Consider the following 23,042-nt stretch of genomic DNA (forward strand, 5'->3'; position numbering starts at 1 on the left):
GCCGCCCCTTGCCCCTCTGCAACCCCTGCAGCCGCCCAGCCAGCCGAAGGTCCCGCTGGCCAGAGGAGGGACAGCCGCCCAGCACTACAAGCTCGCATCCCCGGCCGCACACCAGGCCTGTCGGCCAGGGCTCCCCCCCTCTCCCTCTTCTTAGTGCTCTTCGCCGAGGCAGGCCGTCAGCCTGCAGCAGTCAGCCGCGTCTAGGTCGCCGCCGCCGCCACCGCCATCGCAGGGCTCCCTCTCGCTCCCCGACCCTGCCGCCGCCGCAACCCCCAACGCCCAAGCCCAGGGCTGCCTGCCGGCGCAGGCTTCCACCAGGCTCTCTCCATCCCAGGACGTGCCGGTCCTTTGCACCTCGGCCCGAGCCCAGGGGACGCCCATCCCTGCGCCTGCCCCTGGGCCCCGAGACACAGGATCGGCGTGTCCTCGGGCAAACGGGACGCCCACCCGCCCCGCCCCACCGCAGTCTTCTGTCTCCGCGGGCAGGCACCTCTCCCCACACCCCCGCGCGTCCCCTCCCGTCTCCCACAAGAGGCAGGAGCCCTCCCTTCCCGCCGGCCACGGTGTCCCCGACACAAAGGGCACAAAGAGCCGGGACAAACCAGGGGACGGCGGGAGCAGCACCCCAACACACCACGCGCCATCGACTCCAGGGGAGACCGCCACAAGGGAAGAGCAGGCACGCAGGCACACAATCCTCACAACCAGGGTGCCTGGGGGCTGCCACTCTCCTCCCGCGGGCGGGTCCCTGGGCGGGGCTCAGAGCCCACTGGCCCTCCGGAGACCCTGGCGGCCCGCCCCGGGGGCTTCAATGGTGACTGCCAACGCCAGGGCAATGCCTCCTTGGCGGAGCCCAGCCCCGGGCACGACCACACTCCGGTGGAGAAGCCACCACTTCAACACAGCCTCAGTGCGTCTGTCCCAGTCCGTGTGCCCGAATGGGCGTCCCTCCCACCCTCCCCCACCCCATGTCTGTCTGGCTCTGTGACGTGCCTGTTGGGTTCTGGCTCTGGCTCAGGAGCTCTCTCCCCGCGTGCCAGCCCCCTCTTTCTCTGTCTCTGTCCATGTCTCTCTGTATGTCTAGACACATACATGTACATATACGTGTATATTTCCATCTCGCTCCCTCTTACTCCTCCTCCCGTTCTGTCTGTCTGTCCCTGTCCTGCGGGGACTCTAGTCCCTCTGCCCGCACAAGAACGCAGGATTTGGCGAGGCCAAGAAGGAACACCCACAGAGCCACGGATAGGGGGCTCATAGCACCATGTCTCACGGGCGGCTGGCTTGGAGACACGGCAAGCCGGAGCCGCCCGATCCCCCACCTGCTGGCCGATTCTCTGCCAACCAACAGACCCACCAAGCCGGCCCACTGCAGTCCGCGCCCCTCTGCAATTTGCAGTCCACCATCCGCGCTTCCTAGCTTGGCCACCGCAGCTCTGCCGGTGTCCAATGGCCAACTGGCAACAGCTGAAGGCCAAGCGGTAACAGCTGATGTCAGTGCAGCCCCACGCAGTACCCCCGTCCCCCGGTACCCCCGTCTCCCCGTCACCCCTGTCTCCGTTCCCCCGGTTCCCCGTCTTCCTGTCCCCCGTCTCCCGGGTCCCCCGTCCCCACGTTCCACCATCCCCCCTATTCCGGTCCCCCCCGTCCCCTGTTCCCCCCGTCCCCTGATCCCCCTGTTCCCCCGTACCCCCATCCACCCTCTCCCAGTCCACCCGTCCCCCGGTGCCCCCGTCCCCCCAGTGCCCCATCCCCCGTCCCCCGCTCCCCCGTCCCCCCAGTCCCCCCACGCCCCTGGTCCACCCGTCCCCCATTCCCTCGTCTCCCGTTCCCCCCCTCCCCGGGTCCCCCGACCCCCGTTCCCCCGTCTCCCGGTCCTCCGTCTCGCGGTCCACCTGTCCCCCGGTCCCCCAGTCCCAACGTCTCCCCGTCCCCCCGTCCCTCCTTCGCCTGGTCCCCCCGTCCCCCCATACCCCCGGTCTCCCGTTCCCCGGTCCCCCGTCTCCTGGTCCCCCGGTCCCCCGGTTCCCCCGGCGCCCAGGCGCCCTTCTACCGGTCCCCCCGTTCCCCGGTCGCCCCGTCTCCCGGTCCCCAGTCTCCCGGTCCCCTGTCTCCCGGTCGCCCGGTCTTCCGGTCCCCCGGTCCTCCGTCCAGTGTTACCCCCTTCCCCCGGTCCCCCGGTCCCCCCATCTCCCTGTCCCTCTGTCTCCCGGTCCGGCCGCACACCCATCCCCCCGTCTCCCGGTCCCCCGTCTCCCGGTCGCCCGGTCCCCAGGTCCCCCGTCTCCCGGTCCCCTCATCCCCTGGACCCCCAACCCCCGGTCCCTGGTCCCCCGGTCCCCCAGTCCCCCGGTTCCCCCATCGCCCTGGCCCCCGTCTACCGATCCCCCAGTTCTCCGTTCGCCCCGTCTTCCGGTCCTCCCGTCCCACAGTCTCCCGTCTCCCGGTGTCCCATCTCCCGGTCACCCCGTCCCCGGTCCCCCGTCTCGCGGTCCCCCGTCTCCTAGTCGCCCCGTTCCCCGGTACCCGATCTCCCGGTCCCCTCATCCCCCAGTCCCCCAACCCCCGGTCCCCCGGTCCCCCCGTCCCCCGGTCCCCGGTCCCCGGTCCCCCCATCTCCCGGTCCACTGGTACCCCCGTCCCCCCAGTCCATTCATGCCCCTGGTCACCCCGTCGCCCGGTCCCCTATCCCCCGGTCCCCCCAACCTCCGGTCCCCCGGTCCGCGGGTCCCCTGGTCCCCCCATCCGCCGTTCCCCCGGTCCCCCCCGTCTCCGTTGCCCCGGTCCCCCCGTCCCCCGGTCCCCCCGTACCCCGGTCCCCCCGACCCTCCAGTCCCCCTGTCCCTCTGTCTCCCGGTCCCCCCGTCACCCAGGCCCCCCGGCCCCAGGTCCCCCATCTCCCGGTCCCCCCGTCTCACGGTCCCCCGTTCCCCCGTTTCCCGGTCCCCCCCTCCCCATGTCCCTCGTCCCCCAGTACCCTCGTACTCCTGTCCCTCCATCCACCGGTCTCCTGGTCCCTCCGTCCCACCGTCCGCCAGTCCCACCGTCCTCTCATTCCCCCAATCCCCCAGTCCCCCAGTCTCCCTGTCCCCCAATTCCCCGGTCTCCCTTTCCCCTGGTACCGTGTCCCCCCATCTCCCAGTCCCCCCGTCCCCTGGTCCCACTGTCTCCCAGTACCCAGTCCCCCTGTCCCCCCGGTCCCCCGGTCCCCTTGTCCCCCCATCCCCCAGTCCCCCCGTCCCCCCGGCCCTCTCGTACTCCCGTCCCCCCATCTTCCGGTCACCCCTTCCCCCCGTCCCACATGCCCCCGTCTCCCAGACCCCCCGTCCCCCGGTTCTCCCAGTTCCAACGGTCTCCCTGTCCCCCTGCCACCCTTCCCCCATCTCCTGGTACCCCGTCCCCCGGTACCCCCGCCCCGGGTTCCTACAGTCCCACCGTTCTCCCTGTCCCCCCCCTTACACCCGTCTCCCGGTCCCCTGTCCCCCGGTCCTCCCATCCCCCGGTCCCCCTGTCCCCCTCGTTCTGTCTGTCGGTCCCTGTCCTGCGGGGACTCTAGTCCCTCTGCCCGCACAAGAACCCAGGATTTGGCGAGGCCAAGAAGGAACACCAACAGAGCCACGGATAGGGGGCACATAGCACCATGTCTCACGGGCGGCTGGCTTGGAGACACGGCAAGCCGGAGCCGCCCGATCCCCAACCTGCCGGACGATTCTCTGCCAACCAACAGACCCACCAAGCCGGCCCACTGCAGTCCGCGCCCCTCTGCAATTTGCAGTCCACCATCCGCGCTTCCTACCTTGGCCACCGCAGCTCTGCCAGTGGCCAATGGCCAACTGGCAACAGCTGATGGCCAAGCGGTAACAGCTGATGTCCGTGCAGCCCCCACGCAGCACCCCTCCACGCGAGGCCCAGAGCCTGGAAAGTGCTCTCTGCAAGTCTGTCCCCACAGTCCCCGTCTGTCTCTCTCCGCCTACCTCTTGCTCCGTCTCTGGCCTTCTCTCATCCTCTCTCTCAACACCCTGGGTCAGGAGAGGTGATGTGTAGCCAGTGAAGTGACCAGTGATCGGGCGGGACGCCGGTCGCTGATGAGGGGCGAGGGCCCAGACAGAAGGCTGTGTGACGAAGGGTGGCGGCAGTCTGGAGGTGCTGCCCCCTGGTCGCGGGTGGCTCTCCCTGGCTTTGGGCCAGTGGGTGGGGCCGGCCAGGGCCAGGGCCTGGGTCGCACGTCCCTAGGGTGGAGGGGACTGAGAGGACCCTGCGACCCCCTCGGTGGCCCTGAGTGGTGGGGACAGCACAGCAGCAAGGGGGATGTGCGGTTGTGGGGCTGGGGGGGGGGATGAGAGGGGTTGGGGTAGGGGGGCGTGGTAAAAGCCATTCCGGGCATGGGGAGTCCCAGGATGCCAGGGCGCCCAGACATATGTCACAGTCAGGGAAGTGACAGAGGCCTGTGGAGCCACTGGGGGGCGCGAAGGGGCCTCGCTGCGGGCCAGGAGTAGCTCGTCGCCCACACCAGCGGCGACCGGAGGAGGCGGGGAGCGGGCGGGGGGCACTCGGGCAGACATGCTCGCCACCCGAGCGGCCCAGCAGCATGGCGCGTGCGCTCAGGAGGCAAGTCGGGAGCAGGCTCTTGGAGTGCCGGGAGCCGGGTCCCAGTGCCTAAGGCCATACCACCCTGAACGCAGCAGATCTCGTCTGATCTCGGAAGCGAAGCAGGGTCTGTCCTGGTTAGTACTTGGATGGGAGACCGCCTGGGAATACCTGTTGGCTTTTGCTAGCGTCTCCTTTTGCATCGCCGCTCCGGCGTGGCTCCCTCTGCAGCCTCCCAGCCAGCCGCAGGTCCCCCTGACCAGCAGAGGGTCAGCCGCCCGGCACTACAAGCTGGCAGCCCCGGCCGCACACCAGGCCCGTGGGCCAGGGCTCCCCCCACACACCCTCCTCTCAGTCCTCTTCGGTCCCGCAGGCCGTCATCGCGAATCCTTCGCCGACTCGCGGTCGCCGCCACCGCCGCCTGCGCCAAAGCCACCGCCACCACCGGGCTCCCCACCCCCCCCACCCCCCCCACCCCCGCCAGCGCTGCCCTCGCCCCCGCCCCTGTCCCCGCCCCCGCCGCCGCCACCTCCAAACTCCCTCAAACTCCCTCCTGTGCTCACCCCACCTCGGCCGCCAGCACCGCGCTCCCCATCTCCGCCACCAGTGCTGCCCTCTCCCCCACCCCCGCCCCCGCCGCCGCCATATCCGTACTCCCTCAATTCCCTCCTCCGCTCTCCCCGCCTCCAGCACCGCCATCTCCCCCGCCCCCGCCCCAGACCCCCGCAGCCACCATCGCCATACTCCCTCAGTCTCCCGCCTCTGCTCTCCCGGCCTCCGCCGCCAGCACCGCCCTCACGCCCTCCCCAGCCCCTGCTGCCGCCATTGCCGCACTCCCTCAATTCCCTCCTCTGCTCTCCCCGCCTCCAGCACCGCCATCTTCCCCGCCCCCGCCCCAGCCCCCGCCGCCACCAATGCCATACTCGCTCAGTCTCCCGCCTCTGCTTTCCCGGCCTCCGCCGCCAGCACCGCCCTCACGCCCTCCCCAGCCCCCGCCGCCACCGCCGCCGCCATCGGCCCCCGTGTCCCAGCGCCCACCGTCAAAGCCCCCATTGTCGCCGCCGCCATCGTCGCCCTGGCGCCATCCACGCGGTTGCCATCGCCTACCTCGCCACCCTCCCCTGCCTCCGCCGCCGCCGCCGCCGCCGCCGCCGCAGCCGCCCCCGCCGCCGCCGCGGGGTCCTCCCACAACTCCCAGGCCCAGGGTTGCCTGCTGGTGCAGGCCTCCACCAGCCTTGGGGCTGCGGTTGGGGGTAAACCTGGTGGCGGTAGGGGGGCGGGTTGTATGCCGGTCTGGGTGCCGGGAGTCCCAGGATGCCAGAGTTCCACGACTTCTGGCACCATCAGGGAAGTGGCAGTGTCCCATGGAGCCCCGGGTGGCGCGAAGGGGCCTCGCTGTCGGCCAGGAGTAGCCCGCCGCCCACGCCAGGGGCATTAGGAAGAGGCGGGGAGCCGGACTGGGGGGGGACGCGGTGCTGGCAGAGCCGGCCCGCGGGTCGATGCTCGCCACCGGAGCGGCTCATCTGCATGGCGGGCGCTCACGAGACAGGCCGGGAGCAGGCTCTTGGGGCGCGGGAGCCGGGTCCCAGCGTCTACGGCCATACCACCCTGAACGCGCCCGATCTCCTCTGAGCTCGGGAGCTAAGCAGGGAGGGGCCTGGTTAGTACTTGCATGGGAGACCTCCTGGGAATACCTGTAGGCTTTTGCTCGCCTCTCCTTTTGCGCCGCCGCCCCGGCGTGCCTCCCTCCGAATCCCTGCCGCCCCTTGCCCCTCTGCAACCCCTGCAGCCGCCCAGCCAGCCGAAGGTCCCCCTGGCCAGAGGAGGGACAGCCGCCCAGCACTACAAGCTCGCATCCCCGGCCGCACACCAGGCCTGTCGGCCAGGGCTCCCCCCCTCTCCCTCTTCTTAGTGCTCTTCGCCGAGGCAGGCCGTCAGCCTGCAGCAGTCAGCCGCGTCTAGGTCGCCGCCGCCGCCACCGCCATCGCAGGGCTCCCTCTCGCTCCCCGACCCTGCCGCCGCCGCAACCCCCAACGCCCAAGCCCAGGGCTGCCTGCCGGCGCAGGCTTCCACCAGGCTCTCTCCATCCCAGGACGTGCCGGTCCTTTGCACCTCGGCCCGAGCCCAGGGGACGCCCATCCCTGCGCCTGCCCCTGGGCCCCGAGACACAGGATCGGCGTGTCCTCGGGCAAACGGGACGCCCACCCGCCCCGCCCCACCGGAGTCTTCTGTCTCCGCGGGCAGGCACCTCTCCCCACACCCCCGCGCGTCCCCTCCCGTCTCCCACAAGAGCCAGGAGCCCTCCCTTCCCGCCGGCCACGGTGTCCCCGACACAAAGGGCACAAAGAGCCGGGACAAACCAGGGGACGGCGGGAGCAGCACCCCAACACACCACGCGCCATCGACTCCAGGGGAGACCGCCACAAGGGAAGAGCAGGCACGCAGGCACACAATCCTCACAACCAGGGTGCCTGGGGGCTGCCACTCTCCTCCCGCGGGCGGGTCCCTGGGCGGGGCTCAGAGCCCACTGGCCCTCCGGAGACCCTGGCGGCCCGCCCCGGGGGCTTCAATGGTGACTGCCAACGCCAGGGCAATGCCTCCTTGGCGGAGCCCAGCCCCGGGCACGACCACACTCCGGTGGAGAAGCCACCACTTCAACACAGCCTCAGTGCGTCTGTCCCAGTCCGTGTGCCCGAATGGGCGTCCCTCCCACCCTCCCCCACCCCATGTCTGTCTGGCTCTGTGACGTGCCTGTTGGGTTCTGGCTCTGGCTCAGGAGCTCTCTCCCCGCGTGCCAGCCCCCTCTTTCTCTGTCTCTGTCCATGTCTCTCTGTATGTCTAGACACATACATGTACATATACGTGTATATTTCCATCTCGCTCCCTCTTACTCCTCCTCCCGTTCTGTCTGTCTGTCCCTGTCCTGCGGGGACTCTAGTCCCTCTGCCCGCACAAGAACGCAGGATTTGGCGAGGCCAAGAAGGAACACCCACAGAGCCACGGATAGGGGGCTCATAGCACCATGTCTCACGGGCGGCTGGCTTGGAGACACGGCAAGCCGGAGCCGCCCGATCCCCCACCTGCTGGCCGATTCTCTGCCAACCAACAGACCCACCAAGCCGGCCCACTGCAGTCCGCGCCCCTCTGCAATTTGCAGTCCACCATCCGCGCTTCCTAGCTTGGCCACCGCAGCTCTGCCGGTGTCCAATGGCCAACTGGCAACAGCTGAAGGCCAAGCGGTAACAGCTGATGTCAGTGCAGCCCCACGCAGTACCCCCGTCCCCCGGTACCCCCGTCTCCCCGTCACCCCTGTCTCCGTTCCCCCGGTTCCCCGTCTTCCTGTCCCCCGTCTCCCGGGTCCCCCGTCCCCACGTTCCACCATCCCCCCTATTCCGGTCCCCCCCGTCCCCTGTTCCCCCCGTCCCCTGATCCCCCTGTTCCCCCGTACCCCCATCCACCCTCTCCCAGTCCACCCGTCCCCCGGTGCCCCCGTCCCCCCAGTGCCCCATCCCCCGTCCCCCGCTCCCCCGTCCCCCCAGTCCCCCCACGCCCCTGGTCCACCCGTCCCCCATTCCCTCGTCTCCCGTTCCCCCCCTTCCCGGGTCCCCCGACCCCCGTTCCCCCGTCTCCCGGTCCTCCGTCTCGCGGTCCACCTGTCCCCCGGTCCCCCAGTCCCAACGTCTCCCCGTCCCCCCGTCCCTCCTTCGCCTGGTCCCCCCGTCCCCCCATACCCCCGGTCTCCCGTTCCCCGGTCCCCCGTCTCCTGGTCCCCCGGTCCCCCGGTTCCCCCGGCGCCCAGGCGCCCTTCTACCGGTCCCCCCGTTCCCCGGTCGCCCCGTCTCCCGGTCCCCAGTCTCCCGGTCCCCTGTCTCCCGGTCGCCCGGTCTTCCGGTCCCCCGGTCCTCCGTCCAGTGTTACCCCCTTCCCCCGGTCCCCCGGTCCCCCCATCTCCCTGTCCCTCTGTCTCCCGGTCCGGCCGCACACCCATCCCCCCGTCTCCCGGTCCCCCGTCTCCCGGTCGCCCGGTCCCCAGGTCCCCCGTCTCCCGGTCCCCTCATCCCCTGGACCCCCAACCCCCGGTCCCTGGCCCCCGGTCCCCCGGTCCCCCAGTCCCCCGGTTCCCCCATCGCCCTGGCCCCCGTCTACCGATCCCCCAGTTCTCCGTTCGCCCCGTCTTCCGGTCCTCCCGTCCCACAGTCTCCCGTCTCCCGGTGTCCCATCTCCCGGTCACCCCGTCCCCGGTCCCCCGTCTCGCGGTCCCCCGTCTCCTAGTCGCCCCGTTCCCCGGTACCCGATCTCCCGGTCCCCTCATCCCCCAGTCCCCCAACCCCCGGTCCCCCGGTCCCCCCGTCCCCCGGTCCCCGGTCCCCCGGTCCCCCCATCTCCCGGTCCACTGGTACCCCCGTCCCCCCAGTCCATTCATGCCCCTGGTCACCCCGTCGCCCGGTCCCCTATCCCCCGGTCCCCCCAACCTCCGGTCCCCCGGTCCGCGGGTCCCCTGGTCCCCCCATCCGCCGTTCCCCCGGTCCCCCCCGTCTCCGTTGCCCCGGTCCCCCCGTCCCCCGGTCCCCCCGTACCCCGGTCCCCCCGACCCTCCAGTCCCCCTGTCCCTCTGTCTCCCGGTCCCCCCGTCACCCCGTCCCCCCGGCCCCAGGTCCCCCATCTCCCGGTCCCCCGTCTCACGGTCCCCCGTTCCCCCGTTTCCCGGTCCCCCCCTCCCCATGTCCCTCGTCCCCCAGTACCCTCGTACTCCTGTCCCTCCATCCACCGGTCTCCTGGTCCCTCCGTCCCACCGTCCGCCAGTCCCACCGTCCTCTCATTCCCCCAATCCCCCAGTCCCCCAGTCTCCCTGTCCCCCAATTCCCCGGTCTCCCTTTCCCCTGGTACCGTGTCCCCCCATCTCCCGGTCCCCCCGTCCCCTGGTCCCACTGTCTCCCAGTACCCAGTCCCCCTGTCCCCCCGGTCCCCCGGTCCCCTTGTCCCCCCATCCCCCAGTCCCCCCGTCCCCCCGGCCCTCTCGTACTCCCGTCCCCCCATCTTCCGGTCACCCCTTCCCCCCGTCCCACATGCCCCCGTCTCCCAGACCCCCCGTCCCCCGGTTCTCCCAGTTCCAACGGTCTCCCTGTCCCCCTGCCACCCTTCCCCCATCTCCTGGTACCCGGTCCCCCGGTACCCCCGCCCCGGGTTCCTACAGTCCCACCGTTCTCCCTGTCCCCCCCCTTACACCCGTCTCCCGGTCCCCTGTCCCCCGGTCCTCCCATCCCCCGGTCCCCCTGTCCCCCCGTTCTGTCTGTCGGTCCCTGTCCTGCGGGGACTCTAGTCCCTCTGCCCGCACAAGAACCCAGGATTTGGCGAGGCCAAGAAGGAACACCAACAGAGCCACGGATAGGGGGCTCATAGCACCATGTCTCACGGGCGGCTGGCTTGGAGACACGGCAAGCCGGAGCCGCCCGATCCCCAACCTGCCGGACGATTCTCTGCCAACCAACAGACCCACCAAGCCGGCCCACTGCAGTCCGCGCCCCTCTGCAATTTGCAGTCCACCATCCGCGCTTCCTACCTTGGCCACCGCAGCTCTGCCAGTGGCCAATGGCCAACTGGCAACAGCTGATGGCCAAGCGGTAACAGCTGATGTCCGTGCAGCCCTCACGCAGCACCCCTCCACGCGAGGCCCAGAGCCTGGAAAGTGCTCTCTGCAAGTCTGTCCCCACAGTCCCCGTCTGTCTCTCTCCGCCTACCTCTTGCTCCGTCTCTGGCCTTCTCTCATCCTCTCTCTCAACACCCTGGGTCAGGAGAGGTGATGTGTAGCCAGTGAAGTGACCAGTGATCGGGCGGGACGCCGGTCGCTGATGAGGGGCGAGGGCCCAGACAGAAGGCTGTGTGACGAAGGGTGGCGGCAGTCTGGAGGTGCTGCCCCCTGGTCGCGGGTGGCTCTCCCTGGCTTTGGGCCAGTGGGTGGGGCCGGCCAGGGCCAGGGCCTGGGTCGCACGTCCCTAGGGTGGAGGGGACTGAGAGGACCCTGCGACCCCCTCGGTGGCCCTGAGTGGTGGGGACAGCACAGCAGCAAGGGGGGTGTGCGGTTGTGGGGCTGGGGGGGGGGATGAGAGGGGTTGGGGTAGGGGGGCGTGGTAAAAGCCATTCCGGGCGTGGGGAGTCCCAGGATGCCAGGGCGCCCAGACATATGTCACAGTCAGGGAAGTGACAGAGGCCTGTGGAGCCACTGGGGGGCGCGAAGGGGCCTCGCTGCGGGCCAGGAGTAGCTCGTCGCCCACACCAGCGGCGACCGGAGGAGGCGGGGAGCGGGCGGGAGGCACTCGGGCAGACATGCTCGCCACCCGAGCGGCCCAGCAGCATGGCGCGTGCGCTCAGGAGGCAAGTCGGGAGCAGGCTCTTGGAGTGCCGGGAGCCGGGTCCCAGTGCCTAAGGCCATACCACCCTGAACGCAGCAGATCTCGTCTGATCTCGGAAGCGAAGCAGGGTCTGTCCTGGTTAGTACTTGGATGGGAGACCGCCTGGGAATACCTGTTGGCTTTTGCTAGCGTCTCCTTTTGCATCGCCGCTCCGGCGTGGCTCCCTCTGCAGCCTCCCAGCCAGCCGCAGGTCCCCCTGACCAGCAGAGGGTCAGCCGCCCGGCACTACAAGCTGGCAGCCCCGGCCGCACACCAGGCCCGTGGGCCAGGGCTCCCCCCACACACCCTCCTCTCAGTCCTCTTCGGTCCCGCAGGCCGTCATCGCGAATCCTTCGCCGACTCGCGGTCGCCGCCACCGCCGCCTGCGCCAAAGCCACCGCCACCACCGGGCTCCCCACCCCACCCTCCCACCCCCCCCACCCCCGCCAGCGCTGCCCTCGCCCCCGCCCCTGTCCCCGCCCCCGCCGCCGCCACCGCCAAACTCCCTCAAACTCCCTCCTGTGCTCTCCCCACCTCGGCCGCCAGCACCGCGCTCCCCATCTCCGCCACCAGTGCTGCCCTCTCCCCCACCCCCGCCCCCGCCGCCGCCATATCCGTACTCCCTCAATTCCCTCCTCCGCTCTCCCCGCCTCCAGCACCGCCATCTCCCCCGCCCCCGCCCCAGACCCCCGCAGCCACCATCGCCATACTCCCTCAGTCTCCCGCCTCTGCTCTCCCGGCCTCCGCCGCCAGCACCGCCCTCACGCCCTCCCCAGCCCCCGCTGCCGCCATTGCCGCACTCCCTCAATTCCCTCCTCTGCTCTCCCCGCCTCCAGCACCGCCATCTTCCCCGCCCCCGCCCCAGCCCCCGCCGCCACCAATGCCATACTCGCTCAGTCTCCCGCCTCTGCTCTCCTGGCCTCCGCCGCCAGCACCGCCCTCACGCCCTCCCCAGCCCCCGCCGCCACCGCCGCCGCCATCGGCCCCCGTGTCCCAGCGCCCACCGTCAAAGCCCCCATTGTCGCCGCCGCCATCGTCGCCCTGGCGCCATCCACGCGGTTGCCATCGCCTACCTCGCCACCCTCCCCTGCCTCCGCCGCCGCCGCCGCCGCCGCCGCCGCCGCAGCCGCCCCCGCCGCCGCCGCGGGATCCTCCCACAACTCCCAGGCCCAGGGTTGCCTGCTGGTGCAGGCCTCCACCAGCCTTGGGGCTGCGGTTGGGGGTAAACCTGGTGGCGGTAGGGGGGCGGGTTGTATGCCGGTCTGGGTGCGGGGAGTCCCAGGATGCCAGAGTTCCACGACTTCTGGCACCATCAGGGAAGTGGCAGTGTCCCATGGAGCCCCGGGTGGCGCGAAGGGGCCTCGCTGTCGGCCAGGAGTAGCCCGCCGCCCACGCCAGGGGCATTAGGAAGAGGCGGGGAGCCGGACTGGGGGGGGACGCGGTGCTGGCAGAGCCGGCCCGCGGGTCGATGCTCGCCACCGGAGCGGCTCATCTGCATGGCGGGCGCTCACGAGACAGGCCGGGAGCAGGCTCTTGGGGCGCGGGAGCCGGGTCCCAGCGTCTACGGCCATACCACCCTGAACGCGCCCGATCTCCTCTGAGCTCGGGAGCTAAGCAGGGAGGGGCCTGGTTAGTACTTGCATGGGAGACCTCCTGGGAATACCTGTAGGCTTTTGCTCGCCTCTCCTTTTGCGCCGCCGCCCCGGCGTGCCTCCCTCCGAATCCCTGCCGCCCCTTGCCCCTCTGCAACCCCTGCAGCCGCCCAGCCAGCCGAAGGTCCCGCTGGCCAGAGGAGGGACAGCCGCCCAGCACTACAAGCTCGCATCCCCGGCCGCACACCAGGCCTGTCGGCCAGGGCTCCCCCCCTCTCCCTCTTCTTAGTGCTCTTCGCCGAGGCAGGCCGTCAGCCTGCAGCAGTCAGCCGCGTCTAGTTCGCCGCCGCCGCCACCGCCATCGCAGGGCTCCCTCTCGCTCCCCGACCCTGCCGCCGCCGCAACCCCCAACGCCCAAGCCCAGGGCTGCCTGCCGGCGCAGGCTTCCACCAGGCTCTCTCCATCCCAGGACGTGCCGGTCCTTTGCACCTCGGCCCGAGCCCAGGGGACGCCCATCCCTGCGCCTGCCCCTGGGCCCCGAGACACAGGATCGGCGTGTCCTCGGGCAAACGGGACGCCCACCCGCCCCGCCCCACCGGAGTCTTCTGTCTCCGCGGGCAGGCACCTCTCCCCACACCCCCGCGCGTCCCCTCCCGTCTCCCACAAGAGCCAGGAGCCCTCCCTTCCCGCCGGCCACGGTGTCCCCGACACAAAGGGCACAAAGAGCCGGGACAAACCAGGGGACGGCGGGAGCAGCACCCCAACACACCACGCGCCATCGACTCCAGGGGAGACCGCCACAAGGGAAGAGCAGGCACGCAGGCACACAATCCTCACAACCAGGGTGCCTGGGGGCTGCCACTCTCCTCCCGCGGGCGGGTCCCTGGGCGGGGCTCAGAGCCCACTGGCCCTCCGGAGACCCTGGCGGCCCGCCCCGGGGGCTTCAATGGTGACTGCCAACGCCAGGGCAATGCCTCCTTGGCGGAGCCCAGCCCCGGGCACGACCACACTCCGGTGGAGAAGCCACCACTTCAACACAGCCTCAGTGCGTCTGTCCCAGTCCGTGTGCCCGAATGGGCGTCCCTCCCACCCTCCCCCACCCCATGTCTGTCTGGCTCTGTGACGTGCCTGTTGGGTTCTGGCTCTGGCTCAGGAGCTCTCTCCCCGCGTGCCAGCCCCCTCTTTCTCTGTCTCTGTCCATGTCTCTCTGTATGTCTAGACACATACATGTACATATACGTGTATATTTCCATCTCGCTCCCTCTTACTCCTCCTCCCGTTCTGTCTGTCTGTCCCTGTCCTGCGGGGACTCTAGTCCCTCTGCCCGCACAAGAACGCAGGATTTGGCGAGGCCAAGAAGGAACACCCACAGAGCCACGGATAGGGGGCTCATAGCACCATGTCTCACGGGCGGCTGGCTTGGAGACACGGCAAGCCGGAGCCGCCCGATCCCCCACCTGCTGGCCGATTCTCTGCCAACCAACAGACCCACCAAGCCGGCCCACTGCAGTCCGCGCCCCTCTGCAATTTGCAGTCCACCATCCGCGCTTCCTAGCTTGGCCACCGCAGCTCTGCCGGTGTCCAATGGCCAACTGGCAACAGCTGAAGGCCAAGCGGTAACAGCTGATGTCAGTGCAGCCCCACGCAGTACCCCCGTCCCCCGGTACCCCCGTCTCCCCGTCACCCCTGTCTCCGTTCCCCCGGTTCCCCGTCTTCCTGTCCCCCGTCTCCCGGGTCCCCCGTCCCCACGTTCCACCATCCCCCCTATTCCGGTCCCCCCCGTCCCCTGTTCCCCCCGTCCCCTGATCCCCCTGTTCCCCCGTACCCCCATCCACCCTCTCCCAGTCCACCCGTCCCCCGGTGCCCCCGTCCCCCCAGTGCCCCATCCCCCGTCCCCCGCTCCCCCGTCCCCCCAGTCCCCCCACGCCCCTGGTCCACCCGTCCCCCATTCCCTCGTCTCCCGTTCCCCCCCTCCCCGGGTCCCCCGACCCCCGTTCCCCCGTCTCCCGGTCCTCCGTCTCGCGGTCCACCTGTCCCCCGGTCCCCCAGTCCCAACGTCTCCCCGTCCCCACGTCCCTCCTTCGCCTGGTCCCCCCGTCCCCCCATACCCCCGGTCTCCCGTTCCCCCGTCCCCCGTCTCCTGGTCCCCCGGTCCCCCGGTTCCCCCGGCGCCCAGGCGCCCTTCTACCGGTCCCCCCGTTCCCCGGTCGCCCCGTCTCCCGGTCCCCAGTCTCCCGGTCCCCTGTCTCCCGGTCGCCCGGTCTTCCGGTCCCCCGGTCCTCCGTCCAGTGTTACCCCCTTCCCCCGGTCCCCCGGTCCCCCCATCTCCCTGTCCCTCTGTCTCCCGGTCCGGCCGCACACCCATCCCCCCGTCTCCCGGTCCCCCGTCTCCCGGTCGCCCGGTCCCCAGGTCCCCCGTCTCCCGGTCCCCTCATCCCCTGGACCCCCAACCCCCGGTCCCTGGTCCCCCGGTCCCCCAGTCCCCCGGTTCCCCCATCGCCCTGGCCCCCGTCTACCGATCCCCCAGTTCTCCGTTCGCCCCGTCTTCCGGTCCTCCCGTCCCACAGTCTCCCGTCTCCCGGTGTCCCATCTCCCGGTCACCCCGTCCCCGGTCCCCCGTCTCACGGTCCCCCGTCTCCTAGTCGCCCCGTTCCCCGGTACCCGATCTCCCGGTCCCCTCATCCCCCAGTCCCCCAACCCCCGGTCCCCCGGTCCCCCCGTCCCCCGGTCCCCGGTCCCCCGGTCCCCCATCTCCCGGTCCACTGGTACCCCCGTCCCCCCAGTCCATTCATGCCCCTGGTCACCCCGTCGCCCGGTCCCCTATCCCCCGGTCCCCCCAACCTCCGGTCCCCCGGTCCGCGGGTCCCCTGGTCCCCCCATCCGCCGTTCCCCCGGTCCCCCCCGTCTCCGTTGCCCCGGTCCCCCCGTCCCCCGGTCCCCCCGTACCCCGGTCCCCCCGACCCTCCAGTCCCCCTGTCCCTCTGTCTCCCGGTCCCCCCGTCACCCCGTCCCCCCGGCCCCAGGTCCCCCATCTCCCGGTCCCCCCGTCTCACGGTCCCCCGTTCCCCCGTTTCCCGGTCCCCCCCTCCCCATGTCCCTCGTCCCCCAGTACCCTCGTACTCCTGTCCCTCCATCCACCGGTCTCCTGGTCCCTCCGTCCCACCGTCCGCCAGTCCCACCGTCCTCTCATTCCCCCAATCCCCCAGTCCCCCAGTCTCCCTGTCCCCCAATTCCCCGGTCTCCCTTTCCCCTGGTACCGTGTCCCCCCATCTCCCGGTCCCCCCGTCCCCTGGTCCCACTGTCTCCCAGTACCCAGTCCCCCTGTCCCCCCGGTCCCCCGGTCCCCTTGTCCCCCCATCCCCCAGTCCCCCCGTCCCCCCGGCCCTCTCGTACTCCCGTCCCCCCATCTTCCGGTCACCCCTTCCCCCCGTCCCACATGCCCCCGTCTCCCAGACCCCCCGTCCCCCGGTTCTCCCAGTTCCAACGGTCTCCCTGTCCCCCTGCCCCCCTTCCCCCATCTCCTGGTACCCCGTCCCCCGGTACCCCCGCCCCGGGTTCCTACAGTCCCACCGTTCTCCCTGTCCCCCCCCTTACACCCGTCTCCCGGTCCCCTGTCCCCCGGTCCTCCCATCCCCCGGTCCCCCTGTCCCCCCGTTCTGTCTGTCGGTCCCTGTCCTGCGGGGACTCTAGTCCCTCTGCCCGCACAAGAACGCAGGATTTGGCGAGGCCAAGAAGGAACACCAACAGAGCCACGGATAGGGGGCTCATAGCACCATGTCTCACGGGCGGCTGGCTTGGAGACACGGCAAGCCGGAGCCGCCCGATCCCCAACCTGCCGGACGATTCTCTGCCAACCAACAGACCCACCAAGCCGGCCCACTGCAGTCCGCGCCCCTCTGCAATTTGCAGTCCACCATCCGCGCTTCCTACCTTGGCCACCGCAGCTCTGCCAGTGGCCAATGGCCAACTGGCAACAGCTGATGGCCAAGCGGTAACAGCTGATGTCCGTGCAGCCCCCACGCAGCACCCCTCCACGCGAGGCCCAGAGCCTGGAAAGTGCTCTCTGCAAGTCTGTCCCCACAGTCCCCGTCTGTCTCTCTCCGCCTACCTCTTGCTCCGTCTCTGGCCTTCTCTCATCCTCTCTCTCAACACCCTGGGTCAGGAGAGGTGATGTGTAGCCAGTGAAGTGACCAGTGATCGGGCGGGACGCCGGTCGCTGATGAGGGGCGAGGGCCCAGACAGAAGGCTGTGTGACGAAGGGTGGCGGCAGTCTGGAGGTGCTGCCCCCTGGTCGCGGGTGGCTCTCCCTGGCTTTGGGCCAGTGGGTGGGGCCGGCCAGGGCCAGGGCCTGGGTCGCACGTCCCTAGGGTGGAGGGGACTGAGAGGACCCTGCGACCCCCTCGGTGGCCCTGAGTGGTGGGGACAGCACAGCAGCAAGGGGGGTGTGCGGTTGTGGGGCTGGGGGGGGGGATGAGAGGGGTTGGGGTAGGGGGGCGTGGTAAAAGCCATTCCGGGCGTGGGGAGTCCCAGGATGCCAGGGCGCCCAGACATATGTCACAGTCAGGGAAGTGACAGAGGCCTGTGGAGCCACTGGGGGGCGCGAAGGGGCCTCGCTGCGGGCCAGGAGTAGCTCGTCGCCCACACCAGCGGCGACCGGAGGAGGCGGGGAGCGGGCGGGGGGCACTCGGGCAGACATGCTCGCCACCCGAGCGGCCCAGCAGCATGGCGCGTGCGCTCAGGAGGCAAGTCGGGAGCAGGCTCTTGGAGTGCCGGGAGCCGGGTCCCAGTGCCTAAGGCCATACCACCCTGAACGCAGCAGATCTCGTCTGATCTCGGAAGCGAAGCAGGGTCTGTCCTGGTTAGTACTTGGATGGGAGACCGCCTGGGAATACCTGTTGGCTTTTGCTAGCGTCTCCTTTTGCATCGCCGCTCCGGCGTGGCTCCCTCTGCAGCCTCCCAGCCAGCCGCAGGTCCCCCTGACCAGCAGAGGGTCAGCCGCCCGGCACTACAAGCTGGCAGCCCCGGCCGCACACCAGGCCCGTGGGCCAGGGCTCCCCCCACACACCCTCCTCTCAGTCCTCTTCGGTCCCGCAGGCCGTCATCGCGAATCCTTCGCCGACTCGCGGTCGCCGCCACCGCCGCCTGCGCCAAAGCCACCGCCACCACCGGGCTCCCCACCCCCTCCACCCCCCCACCCCCCCCACCCCCCCCCCCCCCCCCCGCCAGCGCTGCCCTCGCCCCCGCCCCTGTCCCCGCCCCCGCCGCCGCCACCGCCAAACTCCCTCAAACTCCCTCCTGTGCTCTCCCCACCTCGGCCGCCAGCACCGCGCTCCCCATCTCCGCCACCAGTGCTGCCCTCTCCCCCACCCCCGCCCCCGCCGCAGCCATATCCGTACTCCCTCAATTCCCTCCTCCGCTCTCCCCGCCTCCAGCACCGCCATCTCCCCCGCCCCCGCCCCAGACCCCCGCAGCCACCATCGCCATACTCCCTCAGTCTCCCGCCTCTGCTCTCCCGGCCTCCGCCGCCAGCACCGCCCTCACGCCCTCCCCAGCCCCCGCTGCCGCCATTGCCGCACTCCCTCAATTCCCTCCTCTGCTCTCCCCGCCTCCAGCACCGCCATCTTCCCCGCCCCCGCCCCAGCCCCCGCCGCCACCAATGCCATACTCGCTCAGTCTCCCGCCTCTGCTCTCCTGGCCTCCGCCGCCAGCACCGCCCTCACGCCCTCCCCAGCCCCCGCCGCCACCGCCGCCGCCATCGGCCCCCGTGTCCCAGCGCCCACCGTCAAAGCCCCCATTGTCGCCGCCGCCATCGTCGCCCTGGCGCCATCCACGCGGTTGCCATCGCCTACCTCGCCACCCTCCCCTGCCTCCGCCGCCGCCGCCGCCGCCGCCGCCGCCGCAGCCGCCCCCGCCGCCGCCGCGGGATCCTCCCACAACTCCCAGGCCCAGGGTTGCCTGCTGGTGCAGGCCTCCACCAGCCTTGGGGCTGCGGTTGGGGGTAAACCTGGTGGCGGTAGGGGGGCGGGTTGTATGCCGGTCTGGGTGCGGGGAGTCCCAGGATGCCAGAGTTCCACGACTTCTGGCACCATCAGGGAAGTGGCAGTGTCCCATGGAGCCCCGGGTGGCGCGAAGGGGCCTCGCTGTCGGCCAGGAGTAGCCCGCCGCCCACGCCAGGGGCATTAGGAAGAGGCGGGGAGCCGGACTGGGGGGGGACGCGGTGCTGGCAGAGCCGGCCCGCGGGTCGATGCTCGCCACCGGAGCGGCTCATCTGCATGGCGGGCGCTCACGAGACAGGCCGGGAGCAGGCTCTTGGGGCGCGGGAGCCGGGTCCCAGCGTCTACGGCCATACCACCCTGAACGCGCCCGATCTCCTCTGAGCTCGGGAGCTAAGCAGGGAGGGGCCTGGTTAGTACTTGCATGGGAGACCTCCTGGGAATACCTGTAGGCTTTTGCTCGCCTCTCCTTTTGCGCCGCCGCCCCGGCGTGCCTCCCTCCGAATCCCTGCCGCCCCTTGCCCCTCTGCAACCCCTGCAGCCGCCCAGCCAGCCGAAGGTCCCCCTGGCCAGAGGAGGGACAGCCGCCCAGCACTACAAGCTCGCATCCCCGGCCGCACACCAGGCCTGTCGGCCAGGGCTCCCCCCCTCTCCCTCTTCTTAGTGCTCTTCGCCGAGGCAGGCCGTCAGCCTGCAGCAGTCAGCCGCGTCTAGGTCGCCGCCGCCGCCACCGCCATCGCAGGGCTCCCTCTCGCTCCCCGACCCTGCCGCCGCCGCAACCCCCAACGCCCAAGCCCAGGGCTGCCTGCCGGCGCAGGCTTCCACCAGGCTCTCTCCATCCCATGACGTGCCGGTCCTTTGCACCTCGGCCCGAGCCCAGGGGACGCCCATCCCTGCGCCTGCCCCTGGGCCCCGAGACACAGGATCGGCGTGTCCTCGGGCAAACGGGACGCCCACCCGCCCCGCCCCACCGGAGTCTTCTGTCTCCGCGGGCAGGCACCTCTCCCCACACCCCCGCGCGTCCCCTCCCGTCTCCCACAAGAGCCAGGAGCCCTCCCTTCCCGCCGGCCACGGTGTCCCCGACACAAAGGGCACAAAGAGCCGGGACAAACCAGGGGACGGCGGGAGCAGCACCCCAACACACCACGCGCCATCGACTCCAGGGGAGACCGCCACAAGGGAAGAGCAGGCACGCAGGCACACAATCCTCACAACCAGGGTGCCTGGGGGCTGCCACTCTCCTCCCGCGGGCGGGTCCCTGGGCGGGGCTCAGAGCCCACTGGCCCTCCGGAGACCCTGGCGGCCCGCCCCGGGGGCTTCAATGGTGACTGCCAACGCCAGGGCAATGCCTCCTTGGCGGAGCCCAGCCCCGGGCACGACCACACTCCGGTGGAGAAGCCACCACTTCAACACAGCCTCAGTGCGTCTGTCCCAGTCCGTGTGCCCGAATGGGCGTCCCTCCCACCCTCCCCCACCCCATGTCTGTCTGGCTCTGTGACGTGCCTGTTGGGTTCTGGCTCTGGCTCAGGAGCTCTCTCCCCGCGTGCCAGCCCCCTCTTTCTCTGTCTCTGTCCATGTCTCTCTGTATGTCTAGACACATACATGTACATATACGTGTATATTTCCATCTCGCTCCCTCTTACTCCTCCTCCCGTTCTGTCTGTCTGTCCCTGTCCTGCGGGGACTCTAGTCCCTCTGCCCGCACAAGAACGCAGGATTTGGCGAGGCCAAGAAGGAACACCCACAGAGCCACGGATAGGGGGCTCATAGCACCATGTCTCACGGGCGGCTGGCTTGGAGACACGGCAAGCCGGAGCCGCCCGATCCCCCACCTGCTGGCCGATTCTCTGCCAACCAACAGACCCACCAAGCCGGCCCACTGCAGTCCGCGCCCCTCTGCAATTTGCAGTCCACCATCCGCGCTTCCTAGCTTGGCCACCGCAGCTCTGCCGGTGTCCAATGGCCAACTGGCAACAGCTGAAGGCCAAGCGGTAACAGCTGATGTCAGTGCAGCCCCACGCAGTACCCCCGTCCCCCGGTACCCCCGTCTCCCCGTCACCCCTGTCTCCGTTCCCCCGGTTCCCCGTCTTCCTGTCCCCCGTCTCCCGGGTCCCCCGTCCCCACGTTCCACCATCCCCCCTATTCCGGTCCCCCCCGTCCCCTGTTCCCCCCGTCCCCTGATCCCCCTGTTCCCCCGTACCCCCATCCACCCTCTCCCAGTCCACCCGTCCCCCGGTGCCCCCGTCCCCCCAGTGCCCCATCCCCCGTCCCCCGCTCCCCCGTCCCCCCAGTCCCCCCACGCCCCTGGTCCACCCGTCCCCCATTCCCTCGTCTCCCGTTCCCCCCCTTCCCGGGTCCCCCGACCCCCGTTCCCCCGTCTCCCGGTCCTCCGTCTCGCGGTCCACCTGTCCCCCGGTCCCCCAGTCCCAACGTCTCCCCGTCCCCCCGTCCCTCCTTCGCCTGGTCCCCCCGTCCCCCCATACCCCCGGTCTCCCGTTCCCCGGTCCCCCGTCTCCTGGTCCCCCGGTCCCCCGGTTCCCCCGGCGCCCAGGCGCCCTTCTACCGGTCCCCCCGTTCCCCGGTCGCCCCGTCTCCCGGTCCCCAGTCTCCCGGTCCCCTGTCTCCCGGTCGCCCGGTCTTCCGGTCCCCCGGTCCTCCGTCCAGTGTTACCCCCTTCCCCCGGTCCCCCGGTCCCCCCATCTCCCTGTCCCTCTGTCTCCCGGTCCGGCCGCACACCCATCCCCCCGTCTCCCGGTCCCCCGTCTCCCGGTCGCCCGGTCCCCAGGTCCCCCGTCTCCCGGTCCCCTCATCCCCTGGACCCCCAACCCCCGGTCCCTGGCCCCCGGTCCCCCGGTCCCCCAGTCCCCCGGTTCCCCCATCGCCCTGGCCCCCGTCTACCGATCCCCCAGTTCTCCGTTCGCCCCGTCTTCCGGTCCTCCCGTCCCACAGTCTCCCGTCTCCCGGTGTCCCATCTCCCGGTCACCCCGTCCCCGGTCCCCCGTCTCGCGGTCCCCCGTCTCCTAGTCGCCCCGTTCCCCGGTACCCGATCTCCCGGTCCCCTCATCCCCCAGTCCCCCAACCCCCGGTCCCCCGGTCCCCCCGTCCCCCGGTCCCCGGTCCCCCGGTCCCCCCATCTCCCGGTCCACTGGTACCCCCGTCCCCCCAGTCCATTCATGCCCCTGGTCACCCCGTCGCCCGGTCCCCTATCCCCCGGTCCCCCCAACCTCCGGTCCCCCGGTCCGCGGGTCCCCTGGTCCCCCCATCCGCCGTTCCCCCGGTCCCCCCGTCTCCGTTGCCCCGGTCCCCCCGTCCCCCGGTCCCCCCGTACCCCGGTCCCCCCGACCCTCCAGTCCCCCTGTCCCTCTGTCTCCCGGTCCCCCCGTCACCCCGTCCCCCCGGCCCCAGGTCCCCCATCTCCCGGTCCCCCCGTCTCACGGTCCCCCGTTCCCCCGTTTCCCGGTCCCCCCCTCCCCATGTCCCTCGTCCCCCAGTACCCTCGTACTCCTGTCCCTCCATCCACCGGTCTCCTGGTCCCTCCGTCCCACCGTCCGCCAGTCCCACCGTCCTCTCATTCCCCCAATCCCCCAGTCCCCCAGTCTCCCTGTCCCCCAATTCCCCGGTCTCCCTTTCCCCTGGTACCGTGTCCCCCCATCTCCCGGTCCCCCCGTCCCCTGGTCCCACTGTCTCCCAGTACCCAGTCCCCCTGTCCCCCCGGTCCCCCGGTCCCCTTGTCCCCCCATCCCCCAGTCCCCCCGTCCCCCCGGCCCTCTCGTACTCCCGTCCCCCCATCTTCCGGTCACCCCTTCCCCCCGTCCCACATGCCCCCGTCTCCCAGACCCCCCGTCCCCCGGTTCTCCCAGTTCCAACGGTCTCCCTGTCCCCCTGCCACCCTTCCCCCATCTCCTGGTACCCGGTCCCCCGGTACCCCCGCCCCGGGTTCCTACAGTCCCACCGTTCTCCCTGTCCCCCCCCTTACACCCGTCTCCCGGTCCCCTGTCCCCCGGTCCTCCCATCCCCCGGTCCCCCTGTCCCCCCGTTCTGTCTGTCGGTCCCTGTCCTGCGGGGACTCTAGTCCCTCTGCCCGCACAAGAACCCAGGATTTGGCGAGGCCAAGAAGGAACACCAACAGAGCCACGGATAGGGGGCTCATAGCACCATGTCTCACGGGCGGCTGGCTTGGAGACACGGCAAGCCGGAGCCGCCCGATCCCCAACCTGCCGGACGATTCTCTGCCAACCAACAGACCCACCAAGCCGGCCCACTGCAGTCCGCGCCCCTCTGCAATTTGCAGTCCACCATCCGCGCTTCCTACCTTGGCCACCGCAGCTCTGCCAGTGGCCAATGGCCAACTGGCAACAGCTGATGGCCAAGCGGTAACAGCTGATGTCCGTGCAGCCCTCACGCAGCACCCCTCCACGCGAGGCCCAGAGCCTGGAAAGTGCTCTCTGCAAGTCTGTCCCCACAGTCCCCGTCTGTCTCTC

General features: G+C 70.8%; 6 pseudogenes; all 6 read left to right on the forward strand.

Annotated features, from left to right (window-relative positions):
- Positions 1 to 4,654: 4,654 nt before the first annotated feature.
- Positions 4,655 to 4,774, forward strand: LOC148756788 (5S ribosomal RNA; annotated as a pseudogene).
- Positions 4,775 to 6,177: 1,403 nt separating this feature from the next.
- LOC148756789 (5S ribosomal RNA) lies at positions 6,178 to 6,297 on the forward strand (annotated as a pseudogene).
- Positions 6,298 to 11,005: 4,708 nt separating this feature from the next.
- LOC148756790 (5S ribosomal RNA) lies at positions 11,006 to 11,125 on the forward strand (annotated as a pseudogene).
- Positions 11,126 to 12,535: 1,410 nt separating this feature from the next.
- LOC148756791 (5S ribosomal RNA) lies at positions 12,536 to 12,655 on the forward strand (annotated as a pseudogene).
- A 4,701-nt stretch (positions 12,656 to 17,356) lies between these two features.
- Positions 17,357 to 17,476, forward strand: LOC148756792 (5S ribosomal RNA; annotated as a pseudogene).
- A 1,427-nt stretch (positions 17,477 to 18,903) lies between these two features.
- Positions 18,904 to 19,023, forward strand: LOC148756793 (5S ribosomal RNA; annotated as a pseudogene).
- Positions 19,024 to 23,042: the final 4,019 nt, after the last annotated feature.

The sequence above is a fragment of the Rhinolophus sinicus genome, chromosome 11, assembly GCF_057876585.1.
Source record: "Rhinolophus sinicus isolate RSI-liver-muscle chromosome 11, RSI-T2T, whole genome shotgun sequence".
Taxonomy (NCBI): domain Eukaryota; kingdom Metazoa; phylum Chordata; class Mammalia; order Chiroptera; family Rhinolophidae; genus Rhinolophus; species Rhinolophus sinicus.